This window comes from Equus asinus, chromosome 11, assembly GCF_041296235.1.
Source record: "Equus asinus isolate D_3611 breed Donkey chromosome 11, EquAss-T2T_v2, whole genome shotgun sequence".
NCBI lineage: Eukaryota > Metazoa > Chordata > Mammalia > Perissodactyla > Equidae > Equus > Equus asinus.
In genome coordinates, this window is record NC_091800.1 from 7,180,156 (window position 1) to 7,206,741 (window position 26,586).

Sequence of the window (26,586 nt, forward strand, 5' to 3'; positions counted from 1 at the left end):
CCAGGCCAGCTAATCCGTGAGGACCAGAGGAATCTCATCCGCATTCAGGGGGACCTCACTTGAACTCTGCTCTCGGCCGGCCTTCTGCTTGGCATCTGCCTGCGTTTCTCGGGGCAAGAACTTCCTTTGGATTAAGCTTGATATTCTAGATTTTTTGTCTTCTTGTGACCAGAACCCGCCCCTCTCTCTCTCTCCCTTCCATCTCACTGTATTACCCGAGGCCTTAGTTCCTGCATTTTACACCCACTGCAGAATCACCCCAAACCTGGCAGCCAGGACCACAAGAACCTAGATGGCCCTGAGTGTAACGTCCCAGATTCTGCTGGTTTGTTTATATTCATTTTTTCCATTAACAAAGAGCTTTTTTCCACTTTTTGCACGACTAATATCAAAACAATAATAAAGAAACCCAAAAAACCATGTACATTTTACCATCCTTTGGAACATCTACTTTCCTTCTCTGTTGCCCTAGCCCAGCCCTGACACGCAGACACGCTCTGCCGCTGAGCTCCTCAGTCGCTCATCTCCCACTCCGCGACGGGGCACCCTCCAGGCATGAGGCTATGACCTGGCACACCGTGAAGAACCACTCTCTTCCCGTAAGGAGCTCAATCTGCGAAGTTTATAATTAGTATGGACGTTATATTTCATTCAACTTTAATGAGGAAAACTGAACTGATCATTTCCCAGCGGGATGAACTCCCTGTCTGTGAAGCAGGCAGTGGCCAGCCTTACTCTGTGCCAGGTCCTTAAGCACACTGAAAGGAGAATGTTTCTATTCTAGCCGTGATATAAAACAGATTTTGACTGAACATCTCGATTCCTAGCCCTGAGTTACAAAGTAAATATCCTAATTTCTACCATATTAGGATCCTAATTTTCCACCTCACTGCATTAGTCATTTACGTACTGCTGCTTAGTTGCACACCCCATTTGTGGCAGTTCTTAGATGACTAAAACACGTAAAATGCTGTTTCTGTTCTTGTACTTGAGGATCTCTGAGAACTTTCCAGTCAAAAATGTACATCAATGGTTCTTATTATCTCAATGAATTCCAAAGTAGACACTGTCTCTATTGTACAAGCGCAAAAACATGTTCATCTGAGAGAGAAAAGGAACGCGGTCAGCTTAGTTTGGGCAGCTCATTTTAAAGATATCGATAGGAACAGAAGATGTTATAGAAAATTGGGTGTTTTCTGCCACGTTATTTCCTAGTTTTAGATTTTTTCTTTTTAATTCTAGACGATTTGGGGCCCTAATTCTTCTATAGAAATTCTTTCTTCTATAGGAATTTCTGTTCTACAGGGAGAGAATTGTCAATAAAGGGAGGTGGAAAGATGGGAGGCGACTTTGAGGATCTTGCTTTCCCTTCCATCCGGAAACAGCACTGAGAGATGCGGAGCGTCCCTGGGATGAGCAGCAGACTGAAGAGAGCTTCCTGTCCAGGCAACTTGTGTACCCTGATTCGGAGGGTAAGATAAAAAACTTTCACTCATTAACTCCAGTTGAAATTACAGACAATCTTCAAGTTCCTTTGAACTAAATACTTAACTTTTACAAAGCTAGATAAGCAACTTTGTCATAACTTTTCCAATTCCATAAAGTAGCAACAATGCCAGCATTATAGCTAATCTAGTCAGCAAACACAGCTAGAAGGTACCAGAATATCAGCACTCATTAGAAATAAGAGAACATTCTAGCAATTCTACTTAACTCTTGAGTTTATTTAAACCCCTGGCTCAGTGGAAAGATTTTCTCTTTATTGACATTTGCTTTATTTTTGATTTTATTATTGTGAGATTCTCTGCTGTCCAGGCTCATTCATTTATGCATTCATTCATTGTTTCAGTCAACAGTATTTATGGAGTACCTGCAGTTTGCTCGTCTGAGTATTAGGCTCTGGGCTTATAGGAGTGTAAGTACAAAAGAAGCACAGGCGTATGCTGTCACAGAGCTTACATTTTAGTAAGGAGATTTACATTTAATTTACATTAAATTTACATTTAGGGAAACTGGTGGTGAGCAAAAAGCAAACCAATACTAAAATGTTGGACAGTAACAAGCGCTGTGCATGGATTGAAAAGAGGTACTGTGTGAACAGTAATGGGTGGTCAAGAAGGGCCTTCTGAGGAAAGGTATTTAAACCGAGATGGAAACGGGGCAGGAAGGAACCAGGCATCAAAGGTGAGAGGGACACCATTCCCGAGCAGGAACAGCTCACTGAGCAGCAGTCACTGTAATCCTCCGGGGAATTGACCAGGGTCCAAAGGCAGCATATTCAGAAGCACATGGTGGAGTGTCTAGATGCATTTGAATCCCCATTCTACCACCAGGATTCAGGTAACCAGGATTCCATGCTAAATAAATACACAGACGTATGGTAACTTCTACTGCCCCCAGCACCAGGTATGTGAGGACAGACTTCACCCTCCCAGAACTGCGTGCCTCAGCTGTCACTCTCACCAGCGAGGATAAATTCCAGGTGCAGCTTCCTGTTTCATATTTCTAACTTGTACACGGAAATTTCAGAGAGGTGAATCCAGTGGGTAGAAGTCACCCACCTGTGCCCTAGTTGATAAAGAGGGTGGCAAAGTGAGTTTTCTGGGTTTCTCTCTTGGGGTAGTGGGATTCATAAAGCTGGAAATTTTACAAAATAGCAAAGGTGGAAAGTACAGGGCAGTCAGAATCTTAACAAATGTCCCCTACAGTCCACCCCCTGCCTTCCAACAACATCCCCTCTTCTTCCACACTTAAACTTAGCAACCACAACATCATCTAGAAAAATGACAAAAAACTCCCACCACTGTCTTGGATAGAAAAAATGTGACATTGTCACAATATCAATGATCCCTAAATAAATCTTTAAACCGAAGGAGATAAGAACAAATGGGTCCAAGGTTGGGCAGGTTCAGTTTGAAATGCTAATGGGAGAGTCAAATCTAGAATTCATGAGAAGATCCGGTTTGGACGTATGAGTTGAGGAGTCATTTGTGCATTGCATGTAGTGTTGGACGGGATTGCCAAGGATGAAACCTTGGGCAACACTTAATGGAGGTGGTAAAAGAAAAGGAGACAACTACAGATGCTGAGGTGGGGCCGTTAAAAAGTAGAAGGGGGCCAGCCCAGGTGCCCTAGTGGTTAAGTGTGGCACCTTCACTTCAGTGGCTGGGGTTCAGTTCCTGGGCGCAGACCTACACCACTCGTCTGTCAGTGGCTATGCTGTCGTGGCATCTCACATACAAAAAGAGGAAGACTGGCAACAGGGAAAATCTTCCTCAGGGAAAAAAAAAAATTAGGAGAAGAACCAGGAGAAAAGGGATGCCAACGGAGGAGAGTTTCTGGGGCCAAGAGCATCACAGGCACAGAGAGGTGCAGAGATTGAGAAAGAAAAGAGTCTCTGGTTTGGCAAGCCTATCGTTGGTGACATGCTAGAACATATCTTCAAGTGAAGCATGGGACTGGAAGCCAGAATTCAGGGGACTGAGCTGTGCGTGAGTGGGAGGTGCAGAATGGTGGCGGCAAGTCTACACAACCCCGTTATGAAGTTCGCCTCTAAAGCGAAGGGGAGGGATGTGGCAGAAGCCTTTACATAACAGGATGGCTGATGTTCAGCCCCGACGTGAGCACACATCGTGGAGACCAACCTGTCTCGGGTTCAACTGGAACATCAATCATCTCTGTGCCCAGATCATACATACGCTTGGTTTTCCATTTATCTTTCTGCAAAGGCTCCCTTGAGTTTGCCCAGGCATGAAGATTCCAAAGACTGTTCCAATTCAGAAGAGATCTGTAAATGGGCACTTAAATAGAGACAATGGTTTTGGCAATGATTTGGGGACTTTTAAAAATAAATTTGCACGACTAACTCTAGATGTTTTTGTTTTGTTTTTCTAGGGTTAGTGACAAGCCATTTCTTGTGATTTTAAGAAAATATTTACCCTATGTCAGAGAATAACTTTTTTCTCACATAACTGTGTGTTCATTTTTGTAGTTTCTCTAATTCACTCAGATTTAATTTCCTTGATTGGATATGTGCGCTCCTACTTTCTAAAAAAAAGAGAAAAGGCCATGTGAATTGAATTATTAATACAGCAAGCACATGTTACATATTTTACTATGCCAAAAAAGCCAGCAATAACATGCTGGAACCAGCTGCAAATCCTCCTCTCTTGAAGTCCTCCAGCTACTGGAGCGCTCGGGCAGCTGTCACAAAGTACACACGGAGAGGAGGCCCTTGCTCAGAAATTCTTTAAAGTCTTGCAATGTTAAAACTTTTGCCAACAGAAAAACAGAGCTTACGGGCTTCCAGAAAGATATCAAAGTGGGTGACAACGCCAAGAACCTCCTCCTCACCGAATGTTATTACATATGGAACAATGAAAGGTTTTAGCAGCAACGATGCCAGCACCGAAAGCTAACTCTGAGCCGGCACAGCGCACGGTAGGCCTGTCGGAACGTAGTGCAGGGGACCAAGAACCGGCTCCAGTTCCCGGAGCGCAGGATCTGACCGGGCCGCCTCTCTGAGCGCCCACGTTCCCTAGGCCCACCGCGGAGAAGTGACTGAGCACACAGGGCAGGGCTCTTAATTCCAGAGCCCGAGTCCCCTCGTGTGTACATTATGGACAGTCAGACCCACGTTACAGGTTTCTTCCGAGGACTAAGTAGGCAAAGCAGACAGAGGCTTACGCCAACGCCTGTACCAGCCGTGGTGGTGGCGTTGTTGCTCCACCTTAGTGACATCCATGGAAGTTCACCATCGCAGGCTGCACTTCAGCTAGTGTCTGCGCCGCTTCTGCCAGTGTTTGGTTTCCTGCCCTCCGTCCCTGCGTGTCTCAAGTGAGTTCCAGGCTGCTATGGGTCTTCAGAGATACTGAGGTCCCCTCTCGAAACGAATGACACTGCCACATTCAACAGTTTACGACTGCGCTCAGGCATCAGCTTTCTGAGCAGCTCTGTTCTCCTGATCAGACCAAAGCCCTTTCCTGACGTGGAGGTGTTAGCCAGGGTCTCCTACTAACAAGTGTGCAGTCATTATTCCCCAGAGAAGCAGAACCAACAGGATGTGTACATGGACATAGATAGAGAACACATAAAGGAATTGGCTCACGACTTACGGAGGCTGGCAAGTCCCAAGAGCTGCAGGGTGAGTGGGCGGTGGAGCCCCAGGAGAGCTGACCGGTTAGTTTCAGTCTGAGTTTGAAGGCCTGAGAAGCAGGAGAGGCAATGATGTAGCTCCAGTTGGAAAGCTGGCAAGTTTGAGACCCAGGAAAAGCCAACGTTTCAGTTTGAGACTGAAGGCAGAGAAAAAGCTGATGTCTCAATTCAAAGGCCATTAAGCAGGAAGAATTTTCTCTTAATCCAGGGAAAGTCAGCCTTTTTGTTCTACTCAGGCCTTCAACTGATTGATTGAGGCCCACCCACACTAGGAAGGGCCCTCTGCTTTACTCACTCTGTCTAACAATTTAAATATTAATCTCATTCAGAAAAACCCTCACAGACACATGCAGAATAATGTTTGACCAAATATCTAGGCACCCTGTGGCCCAGTCAAGCTAACACATAAAATTTACCATCACAATAAGCATACGGTCCCAAGGCTCAGCCCTAAGTGAATCGGTAAAATTCCATTGATTCAGGGTAGACACATGACAAACCACTAGCGAGATGGACCAAAGAAGTCACATGCTGTGGACTTCTGGGAAAGGACATCCTTCCTCTCTTCCTTTCAATGGGATGCCTGGAACTGCTGCCGTTGTCCACTATCCTGAGGGAAGCCAGGGTAAGGAGGAGAGAGCAGGCCAGGAGCAGCCCAGAGGAATGCTGCAGCCTTGATCAAGCCACATATGAAGCCTGATTACCTTGGGTCATTTCAGTAACCCAAGCGGATCCGTCCTCTTTACTGTGTAACTCAATCTGGCTGGGTTTTCTGGAACTTGCAACATGAGGTCTAACTGGTCTGCTTACTCCAACACCACGGCCATTCTTGTCAGCAATCTGCTGCCTGCTCCCTGTTCCCTGTACAAGCAGTCAGGATTTGGGACACTGTCCAAGCTAAATGAGGTAGTGGAGCTGTGACAGTGTCCCTCAGATGTCACCTTTGCCTAGTCTTACCTTAGGCCAATGAGTTGCTCACCAGAATGTCCCCCAAACCAGACCTCCAAATCTCAAGCAGACTGGAATACTATCCCGGAGTAAACCCACATTAAGAACATTCCTTTGGCCCCTGAGATTTGAACTGCTGGTCACCTTTTGAGGGTCAGCCCCACAACCTTGCCCGTTCCCAACTTTCTGCCTTTGGCGATAGCCAGTGCCATTTGGTTATGGAATATGACTAATGTTAGAGAGAATTATTGAATGGGCTATATGACAGGAATAATAAAATCAATGAATAAATAGAGAATAGCTGTTGGCAAGTATAATTACTGAAACAAAAATAGTATTAGGTCAAATCAGTAGTTTTTCTATCCCAAGATTCGTTTCTGAGGAAAAAAACAAGAGCTAGTTGGTGAAAGAGCATGGAGATTGCCTTCCCTCCTGCTTATTTCAAAAGAAATATTAGCCTTAACTTCCCAGAATAACGAACTTTTAATCTTATATTTATTATAGATCTGTCGTCTATGAATTGATTTATATAACCTTTCTCAATCTATTTATATATGTATGTATTTTGCATATGTGAGGAAGGTGGTCGCTGAGCTAACATCCGTGCCCATCTTCCTCTGTTTCATGTGGGATGCTGCCACAGCCTGGCTTGACGAGCAGTGCTCGGTCTGCACCCAGGGTCTGAACCTGCAAACCCTGGGCCGCTGAAGCAGAGCACGTCAACTTAACCACTACGCCACTGGGCCAGCCCCAATCTGTTTGTATTTTTGACCTATACAAAGATTTAGGCCTAACATTAGGTATTTCTTTACATCTTGGTTTTTATCGAGCCACCTAGCTTTGATGTTCTGCAGTTTAATGAATGAATCGTTATTCGACCTAATCACAATCCTTCTGAATTTACAGGCAGTATTTACTGTTCTTATGTACCATCAAGTCAGCTCTGACTCCTGGTGACCCTACGAACGAGTGCTGTCCACAGTGTCCCGTCCTAACAGCCCTGCTCAGCTCCTGTAGACTCAGACCTGTGGCTTCCTGTACAGAGTCAATCCATCTCATGCTTGCTCTTCCTCTTTTCCTGCTGCCTCCTGCTCTTCCCAGCATTATTGTCTTCTCCAAAGAATCTGCCTTCTCATGATGCGCCCAAAGTCGGGCAGCCTCAGTTTTATCATTTCTGCCACCAGTGATAGATAGCTCAGGCTTAATTTGCTCTGGGACCCACTTGTCGTCTTCCTGGCAGTCCAGGCTATCTGTAGGGCTCTCCTGCAAAACTCCGTTTCAAATGGATCCATTTTTTTCCCGTCAGCCTTCTCCATGGGCCAGCTCTTGCACCCGCACACAGTAATTGGGAATTCGAGGGTGTGAACAATCCTGACCTGAGTCGCTAGTGACACTTCTTACACTTGATGACCTTTCCTAATTCTCTCATTGCTGCTTGAGTCTCAGTCTTCTCTTGATTTCTTGGCTGCGGTCTCCATTTAAACTGATGACTGAACTGAGGTAAACAAAATCTTCAACGATTTCAGCGTCTTCATTGTCGATGTTAAAGTTGTAGCTCTTCTGTAGTCAGGATCTCTGTCTTCCTGATGGTCAAATGCTGTCCTGCTTTGGCACTTTCTTCTCTCACTTTTGTCAGAAGTCATTTCAAGTCATCTGCCACTAAGATGGTGTCATCTGCGTGTCTTAGATTGTCGATATTTCTTCCACCAGTTTTCGCTCCTCCCTCATCTGAGTCTAGCCCAGTTTTTCGATTTGTTCTGCGTACAGACTAAACAGACTCTCTCCAGATTCTGTCCTGACAGTGGCTTCTTGTCCACAACGCAGGCTACGCATCAGCACAGTCAAGTGCAGAGGCAGGTCCTGTTCTTTCAGAGCAGCCCAGAGCTTTCCATGAGGCTTTCCTGTCGTTTATAAAATACAGTCTAACCTTCTTCTGAAACTCTTTGAGCACTTCAATAGCCAACGAATAATCACAATTAGATCTCGTGTGCCCCTCCCTTTTCCAGCTCGGACGTCAGGCATTTCCGGCTCCATATGAGGTAAAAGCCTTTTTTGCAGCACCTCAAGCACCATTTGACTCGCATGGGAAATTAGAGCAGTGGTGCCATGGTTACTGCGCTCCTTGGCATCTCCTTTCTTTGTGATTGGGATATATATTGAGCATTTCTAGTCTGTAGGCCATTGCTTTGTTTTCCATATTTGTTGGCTTATTTTTGTTAGGATTTTGACAGATTCAGTCTCCGTGGCTTGAAATAATTCTAGCAATATCTCATCCACCCACAATAAGAAGCACGAAGCAAGAGTCAGTGATTTAGGATTGGGAGAATTTCCAGGTGTTTGCTGCCTGGATTCTGGTATTTACTCATGAAAAGTCATAACTGAAGGGCCGGTCCTGGGCAAGTGGTTAAGTTCACGTGCTCTGCTTCGGTGGCCCAGGTTTTGCCAGCTTGGATCCCAGGCGTGGACCTACATACTGTTCATCAAGCCATGCTGTGGCAGGTGTCCCGCATGTAAAATAAAGGAAGATGGGCACGGATGTTAGCTCAGGGCCAGTCTTCCTCAGCAAAAAGAGGAGGATTGGTGGCAGATGTTAGCTCAGGGCTAATCTTCCTCAAAGAAGAAAAAAAAAGTCATAACTGAGTTAAATTCTGACCAGGGCTGAGGAAGGTATAAAGATTTAGAGGTTTGGTCTGGGAAGGGTGGCAGTGCCTGGGCTGGGGAGTCTGTGAAACTTGGTGGGGGAACAGAAAGAAGTACAACCAATTTCATCTACCTGCAGTTTAGCCCTGAACTCTTGGATTCGAATCTCAGCTCTGCCACTCACAATCTGGGTGGTCTTAGACCACTTAAGCAATCTGAGCTTAAATTTTGTCACAGGTAAATTTGTGCTTATTATAGTCTTCGTGGGGTTGACAGCAAGAGAGAAACCCACAAGGAGCTCAGTTTGTGAGGTTAGCAGCCGCTGCTTTGGCTAGAATCTTGCAGACGGACACCCAGGCCTCCTCCTGGTTGGGTTTGCCCCTTCTCAGGGTGTGGTTCCCTGACTGCTGGCCATGTCTGGCCTGAGTCTCTGAATCCGGCTGCTGAGCGGGCCAGTGTTTGTTGGAGTTTGCAGGCTGACAGTGCAGTTGGCATTGTCAACCCGATCCTGGAGAGTGGTTTCCCTGGAGCTGCTGGCTGGTTTTAAGCTGTTGTGTGCTGGCCGCCCAGTTCTGTTTGGAAGAGCAAGGAGGGGAACCGAGGGGGAGAGGGAGCATGAGGGGTTACAATGGACCCTTCCTGGCCCATGGAAAGAGAGGCCCAGGCCAGCAATGAAAGGGGCCATTGTGACCACAGCCAGGCACCTGCTGTCACCCTCCATGCATGAGGCACCCCTGCCCTTGAGAAACGTCTCTGAGTTGAGGGGCAGTTTAAAGGAACTTTTGTCCCAGGAGGCCCAAAATGGCGGGCGTGTTTGGCAGCTGGTTTATCATGGAAAGAGCCCTGGACTTGAAACCAGAAAACAAATGTTCAAGTTCTGGGACTCCCACCTCCTGGCTGTACGACTTTGAGCACATCATTTAAACTCTGAGTCTTCGTCTCCTCATCAGCAAAATTCGAGAAAGAAAACTTGTTTCTAAGACTTTTGATGAGAATCGAATGAAACAAAGTACGTGAAAGATTCGCATGTGACATACATGGATAGGAATAAACCCAATGCAAGTCACCAACCTCCAGTGGGGGAGGGGGAGGGTGGGGTGAAGGATTTCCTTACCTGGTCCAACCTATTCTGGTCATAAATTGACCAACTCAACTAACCATTACCTGGCTCCATTTATCACCTAAAGGTACATTACAGGTACCTACCTTTAATAATACATAACAAAAAATGACAATAGTAGATTACATTTATTTCACACATGGCATGTCTTTGGCATTATGTGAAATGCTTCTATCTCATTTAATCCTTACAACAACCCCACGAAGACTATAATAAGCACAAATTTACCTGTGACAAAATTTAAGCTCAGATTGCTTAAGTGGTCTAAGACCACCCAGATTGTGAGTGGCAGAGCTGAGATTCGAATCCAAGCAATTTGACTCCAGGGCCTATGCTTCAGAACTTAGAATTATTATTTTTTAATGAGTTGAGAACGATGGGATCCACAGCACTATGAAAAGAACTATGTATGGGTTACCAAACTATTAGCTTCCACATAAATATATTGGAAAACCCAATACAATACCACGTGTTTTCAGTGTTAATTCTACTCTTCCATCATGAAGAAAGTGTTACCTTTAGCCAGGTGTGGCTTAGCGGGTGTCTCTCTCCCAGTCCCATGAGGATTTTGTATTTTCATTACTCTGTTACCTGCTAATACTCTTGTATCCACGCTGTTTTGGTCACCTGAGTCCTCAGTGCTTTACTCGGGTGAGACTTGCTCAAAGGCAGGACTTGGATTCAGAGTCACAGATGACATTATTTCCAGAGCTCCAGGATCACTTTCTCGAATCTGCTGCTACACGGAACTGTGCAGCGATGGAACTGGGGAAGCTCACGGCTCTCCAGCGCCCGCTCGGCCCCCAGCTGGCACCCCGCTCGGGAGCTCCACACACAGAGGGTTTAGAGGTCACCTCAGACTAGACGGGCAGCTCGTGGTTCCAGGACTGCCACCGAGAAAAGCTGTTTCCTGCGCAGTTGTCACGGGATATATTTTACGTTCCTTGCGTGTTTTCGGACAACCCCCTGACAGGTACAGCATCTTAGAGTTTTACTACTAAGTCGTTTATTAACTTTGTCAATGATAAAGTTATACAGATGTGATAAAGCCACACGGCATCAATGCAAGGTCTAAGTACTGCTGTGGCAGGACTTCTGAGAGCGCAGATTAGAACATCCTTTAGGTATTCTCAGTTGAAGGCTCCGTTTTCCTTCTCTGAGCTCCTCCGATGCCCCACCAGAACACTGCCAAAGTGCGCAGGCTCTTTCCGTGGACTTGTCTGTCTTCTCCACGAGACTTTCAAGATGGGAAGGACGATGTCTGTTTTGTTCACCACTTTCTCTGCAGCATTTCACACAGCACCTGGTAAGGAACAGTGGTCAACAGGACTCGTTGGATGAATGGATGGATGGATGGATGGATGGATGGATGGATGGATTCCCCTGGCCTTTGTGGCCTCCTGGAACCCTTACCAGAGTATGGTTTCATCCCTTCTGCAGGTTTTGTTCTGTGGTCAGTATGGTGTTCAAGGTGTGGAACGTGCAGCCGGGCCCCATGAGGGGGCCTCTAGAGATGGCTCTGCCCTGGCATAACCGATTGGCACAGAGAGATATCGGGACTAGCAGGAGGGCTAAGGTAAACTCACACTTCAATTTTGTAAATAAACTTTTTATTTTGGCATAGTTTTAGATTTACATAAAAGTTGCTAAGTTAGCACAGAGAGTTCCCCTACTGTTAACATCTTATCAACATGCATTTGTCACAACCATGAAGCCGAGATTGGTACACTGCTCTGGACTGAACATCCGCGTTTATTTAGATGGAGCCAGCAAAATGCCCTTCTTGTCCTCCAGGACGCCAGCGGGACACCACTGGGTCCACTGAGTTGTCACAGCTCCTTAGTCTCCTCTGGTTTGTGACAGTTTCTCAGGCTTGTGACAGTTCCTCAGGCTTTCCCTGTTTTAATGACAGTTATAAGGAATACTGATGACGTACTTTATAATATTTCCTTCAATTTGAGTTTGCCTGATGTTTTTCTCATAATTAGACTAGGTTTGGGTTTTTAGAAAAAACACCCCAGGGGTGAAATGCCTGTCTTGTCCCATCATGTAGGGAGTACACGTACCCTCATGACATCATTGATGGTGTCATCACCCGATTGAGGTGGTGTCTGCCAGGTTTCTCCCCTGTGAAGTTCCTATTTTCCCTCTGATGTAATTGCAGTGCTTTATATCTGAATGTCATCTAGTTACTAAATCATGAAAGCTGGGCTTGAAGGACCCATGAGACACTAGCCAGTTTCAGGAGGGGTTGGTTGCTTGCTTTCATGCTGATGCACTATAAGCTTCGGACCTTCTTCAATTGTCTGTGACGGGATGGTTAACCCTCAGGAGAAAATGGTCTGCAGTAGAGTGGCCTGATGAGGTTGAAGAGCGGGTGCAGTGGAGATCAGCAGGAGAGAGTGCTGGAAGGCTTGGAGGTCCTGGTCTGAGAATGGGAGGACTGAACTGAAGACTGCTCAGGGAGAGCAATCCTAGGGCACGGCAGGCTCCAAGCGTGGCCATGGGAGAGCGTGAAGGCCACACAGGTGGAAGAGGACGCCCTGCGAAAGGAGGCAGGAGCCAACGGGGACATTCGGGGGTTTAAATAAGTCACCCGTGTGAAGTTTCCCAGAGTGATGCTGGGACCGTGAGCTTAGTGAGGGGGTGAATGGGCACCAAGTGAGGACAGCAACAAAGAGGAGCCACACAGCTCGGGGATGACGCAGCAGAGAGCAGGGTTTTGTTTTACCAAAGGTGAAACAGAAGCAAGGGGAACGCTGACCCCGCTCCCTGACCCTGAGGTCCAGGACGTGAGAGAGGGAGCCGCCCCCACTGGAGTCCTGGGGTGACAGCCAGGGTTCAGGTCGGCAAGGTGTGGAGGAACATGTGGTGGTGATGTAGGGGGCGCGTCTTCCCGCAACGGGAGTTGCAGAGGGCAGGGCAGAGTGTCTGGGAGGGGGGAGGCAGCCCAGGCCAGGTTGGGGTCAAGAGGAGAGAGCGGTGCTCGGCCAGAGGGACCTCTACCTTGGGCACGGATCAGGACTTACAATAACTCATTCGTTCTCCCTACGACTACTTATTGAGAGCATTCTCTGTGCCAGATGGCGGTTTGGCAATGAGAACACGGACGTGAATAACACAAAGTCCCTGCCACGTGGAGCGTACCTTCTAGGGGGCCCGACACAGGGCCCTGGGGAAGCGCTGGCAGGAAGAACCAGAAGGGGGAGAGAACTGAGCGGGACAGGGCTGCTCTCTCACTTAGCCAGTCTGAGCAGAGAGCTGGAGGGATCAGGGAGCATGGTAGCCCATGTGGGCTGTGGAAGTGGCTTCCAGAACACAGGGGCCGGAGCAAGGAGTGAGGGGAGAAGGGAGGGAGGAGGGAGCCAAGGGCCAGAACAGGCAGGCTGTGAGGGTCCTGGCCTGGTCTTTGAACTTTCTTCTGAGTGTAACTCTAGGCCAGCGGCACACCCAAGCACAGAGTCACGATCCCGCGTCATGTGACAGACCTGGGGTATGATGTATTGGTTGGCCTGAGGCTGTCTAAGCATCAGTCCAGCATTAGCACGCTGGAAGACCACAGACGACCGGGCTGCCCAGGCCTCTCAGGAGCCTGTCTGCGCAGGAACGGCTTTCCCTGAGGGTGAGTTGGCAGGAGGCAGCGGTGGCCTTTGGCTTCCAAGACACAAAATACGGGAAACAGAGGCAACTCCCAGGGAGTGGATTGCAGTCTCTGGAGGTGAGCAGCCCCAGCGTTGCTGGATTCTCAAGGCTTGGGTGCCGCCCTCTGTGGGGCCCTGGGGAGGAGCAGCTCAAAGCCTTATTGGTGGGGTCTGTCATGGTTACACTGGCTACAAAGAGAGGCCTCTGGGTCACGGCTGCTGGCCTGACGCTCTGGCAGGGTGGGAAGGTGTCCTGGTCGTCCTGGGGCCTGAGCTGCCTGCAGAGCGCGTGGTGGAGGTACCCACGAGGCCTGGCACGGTCGGACGGCAGGACCATCCCCGCGGTCTGAGTTCAGTCTGCAGCTGCCGCTAGAGTAAAATCCATCCACGATCAAAGTTGGGAAATCCTGATTCTTTACTGGCTTGGTCCTAACAAGGGGCTATAAGGGCCGGCCCCAGCAGCAAATGCCTGCGCCTGCACCTGCGTGCACACCCACGCGCCCTCTTTGCAGCACAGACGTGGCGATGATTCCACGCTCACCCGGCCGGAGACTCGGGGCCAGCGTTCACAAGAACGTGGACAGTTAGAGCCAGACAGAAGCCCATCCGTCTCCTGACCAGCACCTGCTATTTTGCCAAAAGATAGGCAGCCTCTGGAGGCAGGCGATCTGAACGAGGAGCAAGGATCTGTGGGAGGGCGGCTGCGCCCCAGTCCTCGCTGTTGGGTGGAGGTCCGCCCAGTGGCAGGAGAAGCCGGGCCCTGAGGTTTCTCGGTTGGAGCAAACCCTCTCCCCCTCCTCAGCCTTTCCTCAAAGGGTCACAGCCTCACCCAGACCCACAGCCATTTGGGCTGTGCTCAGTAAATAGAGTTTGGGGACCATGAGACCTGGGCACGGGGCTAAAAGGTCCACAGTTCTTCATGGATAACCATCAGCATTAAGAAACAGGAATGTGCCAGGGGTCACAGCAAAGCACTCTGAGCTGTAACCAATCTGTTAGGATTTATACATGCAGATGAGCTGTTCGTCAAAATGGCCTCATTGGTAGCTTACATCTCTCTGCAGCGAGGTTTCCACTGCTCATCACATCTCCAGACCTCCTCTTCAAGATGCAACAGCAGTGGAAAGTAGGCTTTGAGTCAAAGCTGCCTAAATCTTAGTTCTAAGTCCTTCTAGCTAGCTGTGTGACTTTGAGTGAGTTACTTAACCTCTCTGAACCTCAGCTTCTTCAATTATAAAATGGACATAATTATACTTACTTTACAAAACCCCTGTGAGCATTAAATGAGATAACAGAAATGAAAGTACCTGTGCTTGGTATATAACAGACTCAGAAATGTTGTCTTTCTTCCTCCTTTGGAAATTGCCCTCAGAAAGTAAAGCATTAGTTTAAGTAACTTAATGGTGCCAAATCATTAATCTTCTCAAGAAGAATTATACCTTTGAAAATGGCCAAAAGCTGTTAGGATTGCAGTGTGATAAATAAGAGCAGCACGCACGTCGCCAGGCCAGGTGCAGCCGCTGTGGTGGTAACGAGGATGACGTTCTGCACAGACAAGGCAGAGTCTCTCACGCCCGCCAGGGTCCAGGCGCGGTGCTGGGCCGTGCGGCTACACCAGTAAACAGACCGTGGCCCTGTCCCAGGGTCCACAGGCCTGTGTGAGCGGCAGGGGCGCCCCTTCCCGAGCAAACAACACGGCTCCCCAGGACAGATGCTTTCCAACCAGCGTGCGTGCCGTGGCGCCGTCTGGGGACTGCCACCTCCTCTGTTGCCAGTGAGCCCACAGCACCGCCACGTAAGCCACAGGAAGACAGCTCTCCCCAAGCCACAGCCATTCTTCCCACCTGGCGTGGCTTTATCAAACAAAAAGAAGCAATTGATAAATTATTTGAACTTCATCATGACGTTGGCATTTTCTGAACCTTGCGTTTCAAACCAGAAAAGCTGTCGATAATTTCCTTTGCTGGAATCTCTAATCAGGTCATTAATTATGTATTATTAACCAGGCCATTTGTAATTATTCATGTTGCTAATTATTATTTAAACAACACACAGCCCTTATACCATAAAGACGAATCTCAGCTTGTGAGCTGTTTTTGATCCTGTATTCAGCAAGAGCTGCCCGGGGAGAGAATCAGAAGCCCTTCTACTTTGCCTCGATTTCCTCAACTGTGAAACGGAGATGGTGGAGTCGCATACTCAGCGCTGTGGGGAGGATGAAATGAGTCCCTACAATTCAGGAGGTTTAAACAGCGCCAGGAGCCCGGGAGTGGGTTTGCTCTCTCTCTCGCTACCTGACCTGAGACCCAAACAAGAATACCAGGTGCTGTGTTGCAGACAGTCTTGCACGTTGGAATCCTGCTTCCTGTGACTGAAAGATGTTATCCAAAGTGAGCTTGCTCGGTTTTGTTTTATGGTCCGCAAAAGTCCACTTTATGTAGCATCATAATCATGCAAAGCGAAATAAGTATGAAGATACAACCGTCCGACGTGGCATCAGGCGTGGAGATCGTGTGTGGTAAAAGGGATCGGGCGTCTGAGGCACTCACATCACACGCCGAGTTTGAACTCGACCTTGAACATTCCTTTCTATACTCCACAGCCCTTTGCCACAGCGTCCATGGAATGAAGAGACAATAACCTGGGGTTTGGCAGCCTCACCAGGTGCCGAGATCAAAAGGAGACAGAGGAGGAGTCAGCACAGTAAAGCTCAGCCTGACTTCCTTTCATTGATCCTCCCCAACCTCCGACGGGGCGCCCTGGCTGTGACACCCCCCCAACTGCACTCTTGTTTAGGGTCACAGCACTCAAAGAAGAGGAAAGCAAGTAGTGACACACGTGGTGTGGAGATTCTGAAAGGCTGAGGCCAGTCGTCTCCAGGACTCCAGGCCTCTAGCCACATGAAGGATGGAGGCTGGGGATGGGGGGTGGGGTCGGGTAGACCAGGAGAACAGAGAAATGGAGTTTATGTCCCAACAGGGTGAATATAATGCCCTGCCCTGAACCAGACCTTTTAGTGCCTTCCATCTTTAGACATTTGTGCTGAATGCCCCACGGCCACCGGCTCTGATACGGATGTGGTCACAGCACGCCAAGAACACCGGCTTCACCAAGGGCCTCTCGGTGGAGGGCATCACCAAGAAGTGAAGACTGAGAGGGAAAATTCAGGACGTCCTCAGGAAGACCAGCAGCTGCAGAGGGATGGCAAGGTGCCAGAGGCCGAGGAGTGGCCAGATTAAGAAGTCCCACTCTCATTCCCCTGAATGTCCACGCCAGGGATCCTGGAAGCCGCAGTGGGTAGGGAAGGCTGCTCACCTTCGATCTCAGAAGAACCCGAGGACCAAAATTGGCCCTGTGACCAGATCAGTTTGGGTATCTTTTCGGACACACAGAGCAACTTGCTTATTCTTGCCTTCACTCCTCTCCCAAAGCAAAGCCACCCAAGCACACAGAAATAGGTAAGGGTCTTTTAAGTACCGAGTAGGCACAGTTCAGAAGATGGGTCTGCTAAAAGGAGGCGTCCTCTCCATTCACTGGAGACATACACCTGTGCACACACGCTCCTCCCATGTCTGCAGACTGTGCTGGGCGCCGAGGGCGTGACGATGAGCAATCAGATACCACCTCCACCCGGCTGAAGTTGTAGAGGGGAAGACAAGGAGTTAAACGAGAAAGTAAGAGTGACGTTTAGGACAGAAGAGCAGAGTGCTGTGGGAGTATGTAGGAGGAGGGTTTAGTTCATCACATATTTTCTATGGAAAAGGAATAGTGAATCTAAGGGTAAGTTGATTCTTTTACTACTTTAAAAGTCCAAATGCAGATCTATTGGGTTAACCAGATGTATAACCTGGCTGGCCTTTCTAGAACTCCCAAGACATCTCTATATGGACCCTAGAGCACCTTCAGGTGGGCATGCGACACACTCTGCACTGAAGCGGTTCTGGGCACTTCCTTCTGTTCCTGCCTCATTTCTCGTTTTAACTTTCTCTAGTTATTCACTTGTTAAAAAGTGACTAGTTCCCTCTATTCAACTGTTTCAACGTCCGTGGAATGCCTGGGAGCTCCCCTTATCCTGTCTCCCCCTGCAAAGACCAGCTATATGTCTTGGAGGGCTTTCATGGAGAAATGTGCTGGGTCCTTACAGGTAAACCTGTTGTTAATCTGCTCCCTAAATTGTTCAAATCGCTCCTGTTAATATGTGATATGCTTATAACTTCTTTCATCCCAAACGCCCATAAGCCACCTCACATATAAGCTATGACATATAATCTATGACATTTATCTGATGAAGCACACTTGCTTTGTTCTGAATCTTGGGAGTGGACAGACCGAACTGCTCAGACAAATGCACCGAATTCCATGGAGCCCACCTGACTTAGAACATCCAAGAATATTTAGAGTTGGAAAGCAATTTTGAGATTATTGACTCCATCTTTATTATTTGATAGAAACTGAGGCCCAAGGAAGCTGGGTGATTCAGACAGTCACTCCCACCAGGGGGTAAGACTAGTAGCTCTGAGGACTGTGTGCGGGCCTTGATCCCGAGCGCTCTTCGGCCCACCGCCCCTGGACCCCACGGCCCAGCACAGTGCCTGGCACGTGGCACTGGGAAGTTCATGTACTTTAAATGGGTGAAGGACGATGGCTGAAGGTCTGGGAGACACTGTTCTGGGACCTTCACCTACATTAACTCCTTTACTCCTCACAACAACCCAATGAGGTAGGTACTATTAGCATCCTCAGTACACGGAGGCACACAGAAGTGAAGAACTTTGCCCAAGATAACACAGATAGGAAAGGACAGAGCTGGGGTTTGAACCCGGGCCTTCTGACTGAGTCTATGATCTTACACACGGTGCCATCCCAGCCATGAAGGGATGGATACCTAACAACACATACACCCCCGAGGGAAGAGGAGAGGACTGGGGAACAGTTTAAGAACAACAGAAAAATAGAAGGTACACACATAAACCACAGCCTGATACCCCTTTACCTGTAAATTACATGTCCCCTCAGACGGCTAGAGACCAGGTTTGCTGATCTGAACTTCAAAGACTATGTAAAATAAGATAGGACACAACATTTGCTTTTGTGGCATATAAATTTTGAATTATAGCAACTGGCATTACGTTGTTCATAAAAAATTAGAATTATAAACGTAAAATCATAGTCATAACAACCACCTTCTGAAACGTGGCTAACTAAACCTACTTGTTTTTTAAATGCCAGAGGGCATATTATCACGAGAGGTCAGTGCCGGTATTGCGTGATTTGTCAGTGTTCCGGCTCTCGCACAACCACTCATCTGCCCGGCCGTGATGGGAAGCTGTCTCTGGGCGTGCGGACAGTTCTGATGTCTCACCACTGACACTTCCAGCAGTGGCTTGGTGGTTATTCCCTGGAACCCTCCAATTAAAAACTCGCTTAGATACAGCCAAGTTTGCTAAACTTGTCATTTACCTATTATATTATATTGCAGACGGATTTGCAGTTCTCTTGAAATCCCCCGGAAGGATTTTCCCTCCTTTCCTGGCTGAAGGACAGTGGGCCCCACCCCAGGGCCGCTGGGCTGTGATGGGAACTGGGGCTTTCCCACACTGGAAGGAGCGTGGGAGGGATCTGTCATGCTGTCCTTGAAGTGACTGCTCTTTGTGGCCTTCTTCTCATCCTCCTCCACGTCTCCCCTCTCCCCGTGCAAGCCTGCCCCCAGCACAGGGCACCCATTATTCAGAGTGACCCGGCACAGGCAAAGCTATGCAGGAGCCTCAGGCAGACCCAGGACAAAGGGGGAGCCTGTGACTGCTGTTTCATTTCTGAAGATGTCTACACCTTAAACATATAAATAATCCATAATACCCTGCTGATTCATTTATCTTTGAAAAATCCTTGTAAACCCCTATTCCGTGGCACCCACAATAGTCCTTTGCCGAAAGTGTAACGGTTCCCTGTCAGGTTTCAAACGGGCATCAAGAAAACTAAGGGATTGTTTTGGTGTCCCTTAAAATTCTTGCCTGAGTCTCGATGGCTGAGTCACCAGCCCCCGATATGACAAACCTGAAACCAAAGCATTGTCTCCCTCACATCAGCAGGGCTCACGAGCTCCTAGGGAGGACAAGGCGGGCAGGAGCAGCGACAACAGGACCAGCCCCTGCGCTCTCAGAGACGCCAGCCCCGCAGGCGCGTGCTCCCCGGACATCTAGTGGCCGTCGAGAGAAGTGCCGTCCCGACCTTGCCACCCCATCCCAACTCAAGACAGGTCCGGGAGGGTGCTCAGGGAGCCCACTGTGGACGCTCCTCGTTCCGGGTAAGGAAGCTGAGGCCCAGAGGCAGCGCGGCTCGCCCACTTTCATATCTAGTGGGGGGCGGTGGGATGCAACCCCACAGATCGTTTGTGCTAGAACAGGCACACGGGGAGCACCGGGCGGATCACCCAGGCGACGGCGAGTGCGTGACAGGGAGCTTCGGGGGCTCGTGGTTCACTAGGCATTTGCATCTAAATGCAGTGATTTTCCAAATTCCATCATTCATCCTTTATGGATCATGGCACTGCTTTATGAGAAGAAAAAACTACTAAAACTCACATCCAAGTCTAAAAGAAAAACGGGTCAAAACAGGCTTAGAGGAAACCTGTCAGGCAGCGCTCCAGCTCCAAAACTCTGCAAACTTCACTCACACGAGACCTTTTCTGCACTTTGTGATAATAAAATGCACGCAAACAAAACATTCCTGGTCCTCAAACACTGAACTTTTACATCTAAAGTTAAAATATCACAGAAGTAAATAACTTTGTGCTATAGGTACCAATAGGTCCCACAAACTTAGAATGCTGAACGAGACTCTGTTTTTTAGCCTAAAGAGCCACAGGAGAGAGAAAATACAAAAGAATTAGGAATCGGAAGTGTTACGTAAGGTAGAGGAGAAAAAAAAAAATCAGAAGCCAAGGTTCTTAGTCCCAAAATATCTCTACAGGAAGCTCAAAGAAACAATGTTCCGTGGAAAACAGGAGATGCGTCTTATAAATAATAAGCTGGGCAGGGCTGTGAGGGACAAGGAACGCATGGAGGAGGGAGGGAAAAGCGGACGTGCTGGCCTGCCCCGGCACAGGAACGTTGTGGGGTCCAAGGCCAAAACATTGAATATTTATGTTCTCCTTATAAAATGTGTCTTTTATAGAGAAATTTAGTCACATTCTACTGTGTCCGAAGAGTTCCCTAAAGTCAGATCTTTGCAGACTTTCCATCCGTCCTTGTCATCAGGCCAGCATGTGTGGAGACTGGCTTCCATTTGGAAATGGGGGCAGGCAGAGCCGTTCTGGGGGAGATTCCTAGCAACCTACCTGGAACATTTATTTCTCATGTAATAGACTGAAAATAGAAAAACACCAAAACAACAACTATATGTATATATCTCGTCTGTATCAGGTCTGCATACCTGAACGTAAGTGCTTGTCCATTCTGAGTTTAAATATAAGATCAATACTTAATGACAACCAAGAAATAAAAACTTCCAGATCAAACTGTGCCACTGAGGCCCCAAGGTCCTTTGGAGTCATGCTTCGTCCTCCTCCTCTTCCAGTTGGAACTGAGTTAAGAACTGAGCTCAGAGGAGCCCTGAATGCCCAGCATGAATGAGTCAGGGGCAAGCCAGGCGCCCTACAGCCACACTCACTCCCCAACAACTAGGAGGGTTTCAATTCCCACGTGAGAAAGGAGGCAAGCGATGGAGAGCCCACGCGGAAGGGAAAGCTGGAGACAGGCTGTCTGAACCAGGGCAGGAGACTCAGACAGATGAGAGTGCGAGGGTGGCCTGGGAGGCGAGGAGTAGGAATGGGTGCTGTGAACAGACGGTCAGGGACTCCTAGGGCCCCATGCCCACCGCTGCCTTGTCTGCCCCTCACATCCACTGCCCCCTCCTGGTCCTAGAGAGCCCAGCTCGCAGCAGGCTCTTTCCCTCAGGATTCCAGTAGCGCTGCCGCCTCAGCCTCCAAGCCCTACCCCCTCTCACCCACCTGCCTCCAATCCGCCCACTTCTCTTAAGGTTCTCCTCAGTTGATCTGCCCCGTGGAGTCTCTCCCTGCCTCTCCTTGTCCCCAGATCACCCTGGCAGGGACCATTCTCTCCACTGGGCTCCACTGTACTCGACCAGTGGACACACAGCATTTATTCATCCACTTCCTTCTACTGACCATCCCACTGGCGTTAACCTCCCCTCCCCTTCCCGGTTGCTCATGTGTGCACCCCAAGTGCCTCCCTGCCGGGGTCCAGCCCCAGCTGAGTCCAGGGTCTCCCGAAGGGATGGACGGAGTTGGCGAGAGAGAGAGAGACGCAGTGAGACAAGGAGTGAGGTTTCCAAGCCTATTTAATATGAGCATCTGCTTTTCTTATAAAGGGTCCAGGTTACATAAGGTTCAATCAGGTGATATTATCTCAGCAGCTAATCTTTAGCACTTAGACATTATCTAGACATCGCATGTCCGGCAAGCAATATATTTTCTGTGGGGTAAGTAACAAGTGGTTTCAAGGGCGCAGGGTATGGTATACAAAGGAAAGTATAAGATGTCTTGCAAACAACCGAATATACATGTCAAATATAGCTGGCATAACTATTAATAAAGTGAACTTTAAAGGTTGGACTTGTTTGCTTGTCTTTCAAAGGTCAGGAACGTGTTTGGCAGTAAAGTTTGCATCGCCCCCCTTCTTTCCACCAATTCCACCATGGGCCTTCTGTGGCCTTATATGCCCTTTCTGGGTCTCTGCAATACAGCCTACACAGATGTTTCATTGTATATGGATTCCATGTTCTAGGATCTCCCCACCGTGCATTCATACTATCCCAATATGTTGTATCCTCAGGTGTAATTCTTCTGTTTCCTTTCCACTTATGGGGGACCCAATCTTCATCATAGTCCCAATTAACTCTGACCAAAGTTTCATGATGTTTTCGCATCAAGTCCTCTGGACTTAAAGTAGGTCTACGTCTCTTCTTATGAGGGCCCCTGTATGTACCTGGCTGCCATCTGTGTCTTCCTAAAGTTAAGGGGAGCATATACCATTTTCCTCCTATAAAAATTTCCTGATTTGGCCAGGTTCCTCTTATGGGATGGCCACCAATGTTCCTCTGACCTACTTTATGAGGGGAGGAAGGAGGAAGCTGACCAGCTGAACTTCTCATCACTCCCCAGCAATTCCAGAAAAGGAAAAATAGATGCAAGAGCATAGTGCATATAGATATTGTGCGCTTTCCCTAATTTCCCTTGAGAAGCGCCTTGCACATTCTCACTCCACTGCCAGACCTTGTCACACTGCAGTGGTAGCTAAGCCTGGAGACCGGCTCCCAGCCCCTCCCCCCAGAATCCCATGCCTGGCCATCCTCCAAGAGCCCCTGAGCAGGAGTTGAGGGGTATGTGAACCTGAGGCAAGACCCTGACAGCTGCACCTGGGGAAGCTGATCAGAGCCTGCACAGGTCGGTCTCCAGGGTATGGCTGGGGTGGGCCAGGCCGGGAAGTGCTGAGCTGTCCATAAAGGGTATCTGTCTGATGCAGCAGGACAGGCTGCAAACTGGAGTGGATGGGGGTGGGGGGTTGTGACAGGTGCTGGTAGGGCCACTGGGCAGAGCTGGGGCAGCGCGTGGGCAGGAATAGCGAGGACAGAAAGTATCTGGCTTCTAAGGATGTTTTATCTCCACCCCCAGGCATAAGGTCATTCACCTAAAAGGTCACGACAAAGACAGGCAGTCTTGATGACTGCAGGCACAACCTGTCCACTGGGGCTGGAAATCGCTCCCTACAGTGCACGTCCTCATGGCAGCTCACAGGGCCCTGCAACGAGGACGTGCTGTGTGGAGACAGAGGAAAAGGGGCCAGGGTCCCTGAGAATTGAAGGCGGTTAGTGCTGGAAGTGTTCACTCTATCACTTTTGCATACATTGAGGAAATCCAGAGAAGAGCAGAGGCCCTCCCAAGGCTACCCAACTGGTCAAATGCAGAGCTGGGTGTAGAACACAGCTTAAACCACAGTACAAGCACCTGTAAGAACATGATGGGAAAAACTCTCGAGTAACACAACCTAGATGTTTTAGTGCAAAAGTTAGCCAACAGCACATTTTTGAGAAATGGGGAGGCCTCCTGGGACGTTACAGCAGCACCAGTTCAGGAGGCTTCCCTCATGATTTTGTATCTGAGTGTTGTACAAACTACTGCATTTGCCAGATGGGGGTGATACGCTGCTCCTTGTCCAGAGAGCCCTGCCAGTACAGACACAGCCCAGCAACACACAGACAATGATGCAGAATCCTAAATTTGGAGTTGGACAAAGGTAAGTTTTAGTAACATTGGGAAAGTGCATTACCATCCCTGCATTTGAACTTCGGGGGGAGACACAGCACAGAAAACGACTTTACCTCCTCTTGTGAATTCTTGTGCAAGGCTGAGACCCAGCCCACTGCCCCTCCGTGTCCCAGGGGCTGCACAGGCTGGACTCCATCCAGGGGCCCCTTCCTCCTTGCCTGGAGGTTGCCCGACTCAGGGAAAGTGGCCCCTCAGGGATGGTACATAGTCTAAGCCAGCCTCAGAGCCTATAAAACATAAGCCGCCTCAACTGTTCTGCGTGTGTGGTTTGGCTCCGTGTTTTCCCCATCTCACGCGGATGTTTGGTTTCTTGGGAGGACTGGTCTAGCAGGTTTATTTGGCTCTGGGAAACTGACCAGTCACCATTATCAGATTTCAAGGGACTAGAGTGCACTGAAAATTTTAGTCTTCTCTTACTAAGATCAACTTTATATCTGTTTTCTAGTATCTACCATAGACAAGTAACCTTATAATGATTTCTTATAAATTCATGGTTACTATCAATCCTGTGACTTCTACAGATGGTTAGAAAGAGTCTGAAAGTGTCTCAAATGAAAATAATCAGACTCACCTCTTCTGGGCTTGTAAAGACCCCTGCGGAAGACTATGTTGGCTCCACTGTAAAGGTCCTTTAAGTACTTTCTTCAGAATATCTACACGTGTGGTGCGAGGGTCTCCGTGATGAACAGAACTCCCACTCTCCCTTGACCAGGACATTGATTTTGTGTCTTTAGTACTCTGAAGTTAGCACAATAGCAGATACGTATAGGAAATCTATGCTGCCTAATTGCACTACAATAAACCACATTTTTAAAACTTACTATGCCCACTTACACTGTCTTAGGTATTATTATTATTACTGCTGCGGCTATTGTTATTTCACAGTGAAGGAAACTAAACAACCAGAGAAGCGAGACATCTGTGTTTAGGGCCCTCATCTCATCCAGGGTTAGAATTCAGACATTTCTCAACCCTATTACTGAATTTAAGTAGCCAAAGATTTAATAGTTCTTGTGTCTACTTCATTATTATCAGCTTCTATCTTAATTAACTTCCTTTTCTTAGGTCCTTTCTTGTTTTATTTTTTTCCCCAGTTTCTTAAGATGAATTCTAACCTGTATTTTAAAAATTCCTTCTATAATACAGAAGGCATTTAAGTCTATTTCCTCTAAATACAACTTTTTCTGGGTCCCATAGGCTTGGTAAAAGGTCCCCTAGTTTGAATGCTTGCTAGATAACTTCTAATTTCCCCCTCGACCTCCTCTTTGATCTATAGATACTTTGTGAGAATGTCGCCTAATTTCGAAGTATTTAAGATTGTCTTTATATGGTTTACTGCATTTTACTGGATTTTGATCAGAGACTGATGGTTCTAAAATCTCTACTTTCTTGACCTATTTGAAATGTCTTTCATCATCAAGTACCAAATTGAATTTTATAAATTTTAAAGGACAAAAAAAAAATAAAGCGGAACTATATATTCTCTATTTGCAGGATGCAAATTTCATATGTGTTATTACATGAGATTATAGATGTGAAGATCCAATTTATTCTTGATTAAAGTTTACTAGAGCTGCTGAATTGTGAAATACGAATATTTAAAATCATTCGCTATGTTTGTGCTTTATCAAATTCTGTTTATATCTCTAATAGCTTTTGCTTTATATGTTTAAGTCCATGTTGTTTTGTATATATGGGTATGTTACTTTACCTAAACAGTGTAAGGCAATGTCAACAGTGCAACAGATGCATTAGTCACCTGGGAGATGCAAACGAAAAGCATCCTGAGCTATCGCTACTCAGCTAGGTAGTGGAACAGCGAAGTGAAAAAGACGGACAATGCTGAGTGCTGACGAGGACGACGAGGCGCTCCCACTGTCCTGGGGAGACAGATGGGCGTAACCACTTTGGAAAACAGATAGGGCTTACTAAAGCTGATCACGATGCACACACTCGAGTCAGCAGTTACATCCCTAGACACACAGCTAATAGAAACGGGTACGTACATTTACTGTAAGACTTGTTCAGGCATGTTCAGAGCAGCCTTATTCATAATGTCCTCCAATTCCAACACTGGAAGCTCCAATTTCTGACAATGGTAGAATTAATAAATAAATTTTGGTATTGTGCAGTAGCCTTCTATATAGCCATGAGAATGAACAACTACAGACACAAAAACTACAGTTATACACACTCTATACACACTCGATTTATATAAAATTCCAAAATAGGCAACACAAATCAGTGGTGTCAGAAGTCTGGGCTTGAATGGATCCCTTCCTAGGATGGAGTAGTGCCTAGGAGGAGGGTTTCTTAATCTAAGGGCTAGTACACGAGCGCGCTCACTTTGTGGAAACCCCAGCAGCCACCTGCACCCTCATGACTTACACACTTTTCTGTGTGTGTGATATACTCGAGCAAACATTTTTTTTGTAAAAATCTAATTCAGGGCTCTACACAGGATTTATTAGGAAACAGAAAACACAATACTTTATTTTTTTTTTACAAGATAAAATTCAAATTTCAAGAAAAATTATGCCAGGCAGTGTGCGAATTTCTTCTCATAAATCACTTTGTTAAATGGTCAGCACTGCCCGTTGAGGTGAGTATTATGACCCCATTTTACAGATTAGGAAAATGAGGCTCTGAATGGAATCAGTTTGCCCAAGACCCCACATCTGCTAAGCGGGAGAGCACGCTGACATGGAGGCCGGTGGTTTTTAGTTCTCCGTGGTCCT

The 26,586-nt window shown here is 47.6% G+C and overlaps 1 protein-coding gene and 1 long non-coding RNA gene across 6 annotated transcripts in view; one reads left to right on the forward strand and one right to left on the reverse strand.

The window, feature by feature from the left end:
* Nucleotides 1-26,586, reverse strand: part of SPATA13 (spermatogenesis associated 13) — a 343,666-nt gene that overhangs the window by 248,441 nt on the left and 68,639 nt on the right. The window lies entirely within an intron of this gene.
* Nucleotides 961-25,419, forward strand: LOC123288895 (uncharacterized). The gene is made up of 4 exons (XR_006532500.2): nt 961-1,472; nt 11,303-11,438; nt 19,590-19,807; nt 20,677-25,419. It is a non-coding gene; the product is annotated as an uncharacterized lncRNA (long non-coding RNA).